The following is an 11293-nucleotide window of genomic DNA, read 5'->3' on the forward strand; positions in this document are numbered from 1 at the left end:
GTTCTGGGGTGCAGGGGTCTTCCCAAGAAACCCAGCAGGCTCCACCCACTGGGGGTCTACCCGGTGACACTGTGGGTTCAGACACTTGCCGCTGTCAGATTCTCATGGACCAGAGGGTTCAGCCTGGGCAGGTCAGGGCGCTGTCACTCGGAATGAATTGCCGGGGGGCCTGCCATCCCTACCACTTCTGTGTGCTGCCCTCTGAGCGGGATGCTCCCCTGGGCCAAGCCACCCAGGACCTGGTCCCTGCAGGAGGCCCACAGTTCCCATGGGCAGTCCACTGGGGGCTGCTCCCCTCCCTTCCCCAGAACCTTGGGGCTTCTTCCCCCAACGGACGAGTGTCCTGACTTGCGCAGGCCTTTCAGCTGGGCCTGGGCTCTGCTGGCCTTCGTTGGAAGGTGTTCCCAGTTCCCAGGTTCAGCCTTGACAGGGACGGCCCTGTTCAGACATGGCTGCCAGGCTCCTCTGCCCTCCTCAAGCTCCTCCCTTCTACACTTCAGTGCCAGCAAAGTACTTGCTCAGGGCGACCCGGACAAAGGTGCCCCTGGGCCACCTGGCGACTGCCCTGGGGCTCAGCTGGCTCTCGGTGGGGGATGGGGGGACGGTGGTCCTCCAGGTCAGAGTTCTGGGCACCCCATTGGCCTGGGGTTTGCCCTCCACCCCTCACCCCTTCCAGAGTCTGACAGGGCGGCTTCCTCCTGTTCTCTGCCCTGAGCAGCCAGGGGTGTCTTTGGGGCCCCAGTGTGACTCCCAGAGGACACCTCTGTCCTTTCTGGTGGCCTTGGCTCCACAGTTATGGTCAGTCCTGCTGTTTGTCCCCGAAATGAAATGAAATGAAACAAAACATGTTCCTCAGGTCAGGGAGGTAGCTTGGGTCTCCACCGATGACCTCAGGCTGAATGGCCCAAACCTTGGCTTTGGAGGACTGGAGCCCACTGCCAGCCCCCTTTGGAGTCGAAGCCCTGCCTGCCCTTTCCTCAGCGTCCCATATGCCACTGGAGCCCTGGTGGCACTGTCGAGTTAGCGTTGGATTGCTAAACCCAAGGTGGGCTGTTTTGCTCCACCCACTGCCCCAGAGGGCCGAATTACAGGCCTTGGGAGCCCCTGTAAAGATTTACAGCCGCGGAAAACCAGGTCAGGATCTCTACGGATTGAATGGACTCCATGGCAGGGCATGGGGTTTGTTTGGGGTTTTTTAAATATCCCTCTTGACGGAAAATCCTGAGCTCTGGGAAGGTCCCCCTGTGCAGCCTGGATTGCTCTTGGGGTCCTCTGAGTGGACTTCTTGGAATTGAGGTTCTCCCCCACCCCAGGGGACGTTTTTACCCTCCGTGGTGCTCTGTCCCTTGGTGTCCCCCCTCCCCCTACCTGGGGTCAGCAGCCCATGTGGTCCTGCCTGCTGCTGGCTCTGGTGACAGGAGGCCTTTCTAGTCTTTTTCTGCTTGGGGTTGGTGTGGATGATGGGGCACCCTAGGAAGGGCCAGGCATGGGCAGCTCACCCTGCCCCTGCCTGGGCCCCTGCCAGCTTCCTGCCCCTTGCCATAGGCTCTCCCAAGATGCCTGCTGCCCAGGCAGCCCTGTCTCTCACTGTTGGCCTTTTCTTCCCCAAACCGAGAGGGGTGATCACTAGAGGGGCTTCCGGGGGTGCCCACAGGGAGGGGAGGTCAGAGGCACATGAGGTGTGGGAAGGGTCTCTGAATGAAGACCACTCTGTCCTGCAGCTGGGTCCCCACCGGCAGAGCCTTCCCAGAGCTCTGGGGCCCCCGCCTCTGCCAATGTCAGAGTAGGGGTCTGCATACCCCTAACCCTCCAGGAATGCCCTCAGTTCTGTTTCTCTGGCGAAGATGTGCTTAGTTAGGGGGTCTTTGTGGGGTGCTCTGGTGGGACCTCCGGGCTGGAAGGTCCAGCTCTGAATCTGCACCCTCTCTCTGCCTCTACTAGACCCCCTCCCTCAGCCTGTCTCTGGGCAATGGTTCAGGCCACCGATACCTCAAGCCCCCTACTCCCTTCATCTGTAAGAAAGAAACCAGGTGCCGGGTGTCAGGCAAGGTCATTGTTAGCCTGTCCCTACCACTGTGGGTCACCAGGGGACCCACATGCCTCAACTGGGCAGGACTGCCCATCGGTCAGACCGGTCTCCTTTTGGATCCCAAGATGTTCTGGCAAGTGAGCCCCCAGCCCCTCCTCCAGGAAGACCCCCAGCCCGAACCTTGGATGGCTGTAAGAAGACCCTCATTTAGCCCCCAGGGCAGTGTGCGAGCTGCTTTTCTGAGCCCCTCGACACCCCCACTCCTGCCTCCAGGAGGGGAGGGGGCAGGGTGCCTTGAGACCCAGGAGCCCACCTGCAGGTGAGGTCCTAGTAGTGGGGCCTCCTGTCCTTTCCTAGGCCCAGCAGGCAGCCTAGACACCTAGCCTGCCAATCTCCCCCTGTGAGAAGGGCCCACTGAGACCCTGTCCATCCCCCTGGAGTTCTTGTGTGGTTTTTCCCCTCCCCCTCCTTCACCCCAAGGGCAGGATGGAGATGTGGGAGGTTTGTAAACCTCCTCCCCTCAGGCCTTGTCCAATATTCTGGCCCTCCCATTACCTGCTCCATTGGTCCTGGCACCCTCTACCATGTACCCCATCCGCACCCCCCAACCTCCACCCCAATCTGAGCTGCCAACACCTGCAAGATGGCACTCAGCTGGCAACTCTTCTGGCTTCTTCCCTGAGGAAGTTTACAACCTGTTGGGGATGTGGGAACCATTCCCCACCCCGCCTGGGAGCTGAACAGCTTGGGGAGAGGGGCACAGGCTGGTGGGGGGGTGGATTACAGGTACCCAGAGGAGCAGGAAACCCAGCTTGGTGGGCAGTGTTCTGGGGAGAGGAGGGCTTTCCAAAGTCACAGTGCAGAGAGCTGGGTAGACAAGGAAGCGGGTTTCCCTACCACAGCTGCCACCATCGCCACCGCCACCCCCATCCACCCCCAACCCTGGCTCCCCGGGAGACCCTGCCAGATTCCAGGCAGCATCTGAACTGCACCAAACCCGACCACTGAGCCTGGCCCTCTGAGACAAGAGGGCCTTGATACGCCTCCGTCCCAGGTCCCGAAGGCCGATGGAGTGGGCCCGGCCCTCCCACATGTCCACCACACAGAGGATTCCACCCCTCACCAACCAGGTGCTTTGGTTCTCTGTGACATTTTGGGACACAGGAAGAGAGGCAGCTTCCTAGCCAGCAGGAGGTGTGTGTGTGTAGGGGGGCGGGGGCGGGCGGCATGGGTCATCCAAAGCAGGAACGCAAAGTGACTGCTCTCCAGCACTGGGACTTTTCTTTGGTTGCGTTACTGAGGGCATGCCCAAGTAGGGTGGGTCCAAACGGAGCCCCTTCAGAGGGTGGAGTCCTGAGAAAAGCAAAAACAGGGAGGAGGGGTGCCAGCAGTGCACCATGGGAGCCAAGGGAGGTCAGGGCCTTTCTGTCTGTTAGCTGGGACGCTGTGGGTTCAGACTTGGAGTTAGCAGCAGATGAGGAGCGGGCAGGGGCCCGGACCCTTCTCACTCACCACCCAGTGTGCCTGTCCCCGCCCAGGCTGGAGAGTGGGCGGGAACTGTTGACCATGCCAGCCTCTAGGTCTGTGGAGAGGGAAGGACACCAGCTGGGCCCCGGCCCCAGCCCTGGACTGCTAGGAAGATGTCTCCAGCCCCATCAGAGCCCCGCGCTCAGGTTTGCCGTTAAGAATTCTAGTTCTAAGCTCTTCTGCCCCCAGTCCCTCATTAAAAGATGGGAGGAAGCGTACCCCAGGGAGGATGGGGTGGGGTGGGGAGTGTCTTGGCATCATTCTCTTGTGCTCTTGTGAAGGCACAGGTGTCAGGGCCAAACCTGGGTCCCTGTGACTGAGCTCCTGGGGGCTCCTCCCCTTGTGGCCCCCGAGTCTCAAGGCTTGAGAGGAGAGGATTCCCTAGAGATCCATTGGCCCTCCCAAGACAGGCTGTGGTCCCCCCTCCCCCTGCCATGCACTGTGAGCACCCCAAGGCCTTTGTGGGGAGTGTGGGCAGAGCTCGGACTCTCTGAATATGCAGGGCAGATCCCCAAATGGAGGGACGGGGAGAGAGCAGCGAGAAGGGCTGTGGGTGGAGAAAGGGACTGGACTCTCCCTCCCCCGCCCACCCTCGAGGCTCAAGGGAGCCCCAGGAGCAACTTGGACTTCAATCACTGCCCTGTCCTGGGTCATGGGGAAGAGTCCCAAGGAAGGTCGAGTCAGGGGCGGGAGAAGGTGAAGGAGTGCATTGTTAGTGGAGGGGCAATTTTCCAATCCACGGGGAGACCGACTAGGTGAGTGGGGAGATAGGTGGGGGGATTCCCACTGCTTGTAGGGGGTGCGTGGCCTGTCCATTATGTTGGGAGAGTAATGGATTTATCTGCTCCCGGCAGGGGCGAGGGGTGGGCCCGGGATATGGGTCACAGGGCCCGCCAGTGTGATGCTCCTGTGTCCATCACAAAGGGCTGGCAGAGAGGAAGGGCAAGGCCACTCTGTTCAGGCTTGGGTGGGTGGGTGGGAAGAAGCAGGAGTGGGTGGTGTCGAAGGGCTGGTTTCTCCAGGAGGGAGAGCAAGTGGGGTGTTGGTTGTGGGGGTGTAGGGGGGCCCGGAGAGACTATCTGCACCTGACTCTCATCTTCTCTCTGACTTTGCCCAGTGAACAGAGAAGGCTTGCTTCCTTCCCTCTCCGGTTCAGCAGAACCCCTGCTCACCCCCACCGCATGCTTTGCCTAGTGTCTCGCTCAGTGGGCCAAGTCACAAGCCACGCTTGGTATGCTCCTCACAGCCCCGGTCCTGGCTGTCCCCTGCTGCGGGGGCCCCCGGGGGCACAGGCTCTGTCTCTCAAGGTTGAGCAGTGCTGAGCCGCAGGTCAGGGCCCTTTGGGCCTGTGGCGTGGAGGCTCCTCAGCTGGTCCCAGTGCTGTTCAAGGTCTTCAGGTGAAGTGCCCAGCTGTGTCGGAGTAGGTGACAGAACAGGACCCCTTGTAGCCAACAGGTACCCAGGGTGCCTCAGGCTGGCCAAATTAACTTGATAGGACACTGGTTCCCAACCTTCCTAATGCCGTGACCCTTATGGTGGATCCCAACCATAAAATATTATTTTTAATTGTTTTCGTTGCTACTTCACAACTGTCATTTTGCTCCTGTGATGAATCGTCATGTAAATATCTGATCTGCAGGATGTATTTTCATTGTTACAAGTTGAACACCATGAAAGCATAGTGATTGATCACAGAAACAATATGTAATTACACAGTGTGAAATATTTATTTCTAATGATCAATAAATGAAATGGTGTCTGGAAACATGGCGTAGCCTGGGTAACGGTCTTCACCCCAGGTCCTCGCAGGTGGGCAAACCCGCCTGAGGACAGACAGAGGGGCAGAATCTCGGTCCCTGTGACCATCGGAAATATGTTTTCTGATGGCCTTAGGCGACCCCTGTGAAAAGGTGGTTTGACCCCAGGTTGAGAACCGCTGCAATAGGAGGAGGAGGAGGAAGATTGACCAGCTCCAGATTGCTGCTTACACAGAGCAATCTACGTCTTTGTCTTTGGCGAGTGTGGCTGACTGAGGGTCAATAGAACCTCAGATAGCAGAACCCCCCTGGGGAACAAGGGTGGGGTGTGGTGGGGATGAGGGGGGACTGTTTCCCCAAATAGCCAAGGGCTAGCCTCTCCTACGTTTCCCTCTCTTCCCAGCTGCCCCTGTACCCACCATCCCTATCCCCACCCCCAATTCCGGCTCCCTGGCTCCCTTGGGAGCAGAGGTCGATCTGGCTTTGGGACCCTGCAATCCAGTCCTGAGGTGTCATGGGGTCTCACCCCACGTGGACTATGAGCCCGGCAGAGGTGAGGGAGGGTCTGAGGTTGTGGACCCTGACGTAGGGACTGTGTACCTCCCCACCTAGCCCTCTGGCTCCTCCAAATACCTGGGTAACGCCTCCCTCCTCTGCAGTACGTCGACCACTGTGGACCAGGCCCTGAGCCTCGCAAAACGGGTCTCCCCAAATGGGCCTAGCCAGGCACCAAAGCACCCCATCCATCTTCCTGACTGCGCAGCTCATGCCTGTCCCCAGGTCTGGCTGCCTGACACGCCCCCCGCCCCCCTCCCCATGTACACCTTTAACTGGATGAGGTGGTCAAGGCCAAGGCAGGGTGCTGGCCAGACTCTGAAGCAAGGGCTGGGCTGACACCCCTCTCCCCCAGGGCGGCCCTGCAAAGGACAAGCCCTGCACCTCAGTTTCCATGTCTGTAAAATGTGCCTGCACAGTACCCCCGCCAAGCTGGGCAAGGTGTTACAGCTCTAAGGGCTGAGAAGCATACCTTGAGGCTTGATCAGGCGGAGAGAGTGTGTCAGACAGCCGCCTGATCACCCGCACCCCCTCAAGCGGGGGTGTAGGTAGAGCTCAGAACTAGACAAGGTCTGGGCCCACTGGACCCACAATGGGATTAAAGGAAAGAGGTTGGAGCTGTCAGCAGGCTCTGCGACTCCTGGGAACAACAGATCAAAAGTGTGTGTGTCTGGGGTCGGGGGCGGTAGGGGTGTGTGTGCTGCTGTACCCAGGAGTCATCGGACTCCTCTGCTCCCTCCCAGCTACATTTGATAAGGCCAGAGCATTCCTCCCCACCCCCCGCCCCCACTGGTGTCTTAGGCCTTCCAAAGTCCAGCTGTCCCCCTTCAGGTTGCTGAAAAGAACCAGAGGAAGGCACCGGTTCACAGCCAACGCCCCCTGCTGAACGACGACCCCCAGGGCTTCAAATACCATCCATATGTTGATGATGCTCACCTATCTACCTGGCTCTGACCACACCCCCAAGGTGCGCCACGCCCAGACAGCTGCTCAAATGGGGCCAGTCAGGACTCCAGGGCACCTCGACCCTGGAATCCCATCCTGTCCTGTCGTCTGGTCTTACCCTGTGCCCTGTCTCCCAGGGTCCCAGGCTAGCCGCCTTCCCTCAGCAGCTGCAACAGCCTCCTAACTGGTCTCTCTGCCTCTTTTCTGGTGCTGCCTCCCCACCAAGGGCACATGGGGACCTGAGTGGGCACACGGGGCCGGCTGGTGGTGACCACCTCCGCCCTGCAGGCTGAGCGGGCCCAGCCCTTCCCTGTTGACCCCAGGACCTCTGAACCTGCTGTTTTCTCTGTGGGCGGTGTCCACCGGACCTCTCCCCCACCCCTCAGACCCCCTCATCTTTCCTAGCCGCCCTCCCCACCTGTGCACCTCACAGCCGTGCATGTGACCCCCAACCCCAGTGGTTGGGTCCGATCCAGTCTTGATGACCCTGCAGGCTTTCTACTGGACATAGGTGTCCATGCTCCAGGACAGTGTGTTACCTGCAGCTCAGTGCAGCAGACAGACAGACTGCCAGCCGGACTCAGGCACCCTGTCAGTCAGATTCTCTCCAACTGGTGTGAGTGGGTGGGGGGTGTTGGGGTGGCTGGAGGGCGAACTCTTCTGTATTGGCCAGGTACGGCCTGTGGTCAATTCAGAGTCATGATCCCAGAAAGGAGGTGGACCCACCGGGGGTGGCTGGGCTTTGGGTCTGGAAGAGAAGGTTTCCAGGGTGGGTGAGCCAGCCCTGCCTCTGGTTGGCCATCCTCTTCAAGAATGTGTGGCCCCAGGGCTGGGGGGGCGTGGCTGGTGGGGGCGTGGCCGGCCTCATCTGCCCCGCCCCCAAGAACGGAGTGCAAGGGCCTGGTGACAATATAAGGAAGGGGCTGGCTCACCATCTAGGCAAATTCAGGTCGCTTTTTCACCAGGAGAACTGGGTCAAGGACCCCCACAGCCCAGGCCCTGTCCTTCATTGATCCCCGGCTTCTGAGCTCTTTGGAAGCCTGGTTGATGTTTGGCGACCCCTGACCTAGGCGAAGGAAGGCAGCCGGTGTTGGGGGGAGGGCCCTTGAGGTGAGGCAATTGCTGAGGGGGGAGGGGGCAGGCGGTCTGGGGACAGAGTGAGCTCCTCACTGGCAGCTGCTGCTGCTGGTGGTGTCAGTTCTGGTTCCCAGGGACCCCGAAACCCTAGGTGGGGAGCACTGCCCCTTCGCGGAGCGTTCAGATCTTTGTGTCCGTCCGTGGTCCATCGGTCGGTCGGTCACAACCACAGGTTCCTAAGCAGCATGCGTGCAGACAAGAGGAAGACCACCGATATCAGTCTGCACGGGGAAGGGGTGTGGGGCAGGGTGCTGACAAGCAGGAGCCGGCCTTCACTCACTCCCCACCATCATCCCTTCTTCAGGGAGCAGGACCTCTGGGGGCCGGGGCTCTGCCCCCTGGCTCTTCCCCAGCCTCTCCCTATCTAGGGGAGGGCGTCGGCAGCTCGGGGCCACCAGGTGACCCTTGCAAAGCAGCAGAGCCCAGGGAATTTCCCCCAGAGACCACTCCCAGGGCTCCTTGAGTCTCTTTAAAAAGAAAGGAGGGACCAAAAAGCAGAAGGATACCGTCTTCTTGTGGCTGGAACACAAGCAGTGGTGATGACCGGGCCCAGGAGAGAAGACCTTTGGAAACACACCATGGGCAGTAACGAGAGAGGAGGCGCCCGGGGTGGGGACCCCCGGGGAGCAGAACTCGGGACCGCCAGGTTTCAGACTGTGTCCGCGAAATAGACTTGTGGCTGGGGCCGCAGTCTCTTTGTGCCCATCCATGCCTGATGCTGACTTGTGAAAGGGGCCGCAGCCCACAGGGCAGGGGTGGGGTGGGGGTGCCAGGTGAGAGGCCATGCCAAAGAACACCTGAGAGCACCGAGGCTGGCGCCAGGCATGGCTGTGGCGCTTGCTTGCGCACACCATCAGTCAACGGGAGCGGAAGATGGGGACGATGTAAAGGTGGCAGTGGTCACACCAGAGAGCTGCTGGCCCATCGGTTGGCCGGTCGGTGGTGCAAAAGGGGACCTCCCTTTCCTAATGGGCCTCTGTAAGCCAGCACTCCTGCCACGAGGGTCTTGCACCCCAGGGGGGCAGGGCAGGTGTGCTCCAGGCCTTAGGAAAGGAGGGGCATCTTGGGCCCCCGTGCCGGCTTGTTCAAAGGATGCTCCTTGTACAGATGCAGATTGGCCCCAGAGCCCATGTGCACTTGGTTTGGGGGTCTCTGGAGGTCCTCTTTGTAATGCTTCACAAACCGTATGGCTGGTGATGTCCATGGAAGTTGGGGGCCTTTTGTGTTGGCAACACGCCATTTGGAACTGCTGGTGGCCCCTCCCGAGTGGGGTGGTCCCCATCCTGGGGCCAAGGGTGGGGGGGGTGTGAGCTTGGGGAATGTTCTCCCAGTAGCTGCTCTCAAAGCTCCAGGGAACCAGGGGGGCGGGGCTCTGGGCCTCAGGCCTGCCAAGAACAACACCCCCCTCCTCCTTCTCCCACTCCCCACCATCTTCTCAGGCCGGCAACCCCAAGCCTTCCCCACTCTGGAAATTTCGTCACTTACTTCCGGGGAATCAGGATCCCGGTGGAGTCACGTCCCCTGAGAAGTATCAAGCGAGGTTTGGCCTTGGGGATCCTCGGGCCAGGCTGCCTGTGCCCCTGGCCCTTTGAGTAGAGCGGCCTGGGGAGCTGGCACTGAGGATGTCTAGCAGGGGCCTGTTAGCACCAGGATTGTGTTGGAGCGAAGACCCGGAGCCAGAGACGTTGACTGGGGCGCGTTCACATCTGCAGCCGGCAGCTTTCGACACTTCGGAGGAGTGCTCAGCGGGAATAAGAGCTGCTGTCAGGAGAGGCTTGAAATGCACCTGGAATTTAGGCTATTGCCTGCCCATGGCTCAGCACTGATCAGTGCGGCCAGTCATGAGGGACAACTGCAGCTCAGCCCTATGGGGCGACTGGCTATGTGTTGGGCTGCTAACTGCAAGGTCAGCAGTTTGAACCCACAAGGCCGTTCCCGTGAGGTGTGACGCTGCTGTAAACATTTGCCGCTCGGAGACCCACGGGGCACTTCTGCCCTGCCCGGGAGGATCGGTGCAAGTCAGACAACTCGAGGACCAGGAGTCAAGGCCAGCTATCCGAGGGACAGGCAGACCTTGAATGTCCAGCACCTGAGCGGGAAGCTGGGCCCATGCCTCCCGGGCTGTTGGCAGCATGTGCCCTCTACCACCTGCCTCTGGAGACCCCAGAGAGCACCTCAGGCAGGTGACCGGGGCTGATGGCCGGATCCCCTGGATGGCACGGGGTCAGGCAAAGAGGATGGCCCGGAACTGGTGGGCATTGGGACTACAGTGTGCAGGGTGTCGGGGGTGCCCATTTGGTCCTGGAGGGGCTGAGTATGGGACTCTGCTAAGGAACCTCCCTGGACTTTGGTTCTCATTAAAAGGTGGTCATCCAGGAGGCCGAGGGCTTTGGTGAGTGCCTGCTGACTGCTTGGACCGCCCGGTTGGGGTGACCTGCCCGTTCACTTTGCTCTCCCCATTTCCCTGTGGGGTTGTCTTTCTTCCTAGTCTGCATCTCCTCCCCCCCCCCACACACACAGGAGCCCTGGTGGCACAGTGGCTTATATGTGGCCTGCCAGCCTCGAGGTCAGCAGTTTGAAACCATTACCAGCTGCCGCCCCACAAGAGAGAGGTTTTCTTTCCAATCCCGTGAAGAGTCGGCAGTCCCTGCACGTCCCCATTTCCCCCACCTTCAGAGCCCTTTGCCCTCTCCTGCGGTGCCCCACCCCGCCCTGGACCCTGCCTCCTGGCTCCTGGATACCACAGGGCTCATGGAAAGGCACCGGAGCCCCCAGGGAAGGCTGCAGGTGAGAGGAGGCAAAACTGTGACCGCAAGGAGTGAACAAGAGCCCACAGGTATGAAGTGAGATTGGATGGGAGAGCTCACCTGTGAGTGTGTCTGTGTGTGTTTTTGAGTGTGGCTGTCTGTGTATGTCTGAGTGTCTGTGTCTGTGTATTTTTGTGTGTCTCTGTGTTATATCTGTATCTGTGTTTGTGTGTGCGTGTATCTGTGTGTCTATGTGTTGTGTGTATCTTGTCTGTGTGGGGTGGGGGGCTGGTGGTGGGAGGGGGAGGGGGCAGGGAATGTGCTGCTGCTCTCAGGGATGGGCCTCTGACTAGATCCTTCCAATGGACACTGCCTGGGAGGACCCCTCCCCTCCCTCTCCCCCTGCCCCCTGACCCCCCTCACTCCTGCATCACTGAAGCCTCCTCCTCCTTACCCCCTTCCTGCCTCCCTCCTTACCCCCACTTCCCAGCCCACTCATCCCCCTTTAAAGGGTACCTAGTGGCCAGAGCATTTAAAATGTCCATGAGAAGCCCACTTTTCCCAGGCTTTGAGCCTCCAGCGGGGCTCCTAACACT

This window comes from Tenrec ecaudatus, chromosome 6 (genome assembly GCF_050624435.1).
Source record: "Tenrec ecaudatus isolate mTenEca1 chromosome 6, mTenEca1.hap1, whole genome shotgun sequence".
NCBI classification, from domain to species: domain Eukaryota; kingdom Metazoa; phylum Chordata; class Mammalia; order Afrosoricida; family Tenrecidae; genus Tenrec; species Tenrec ecaudatus.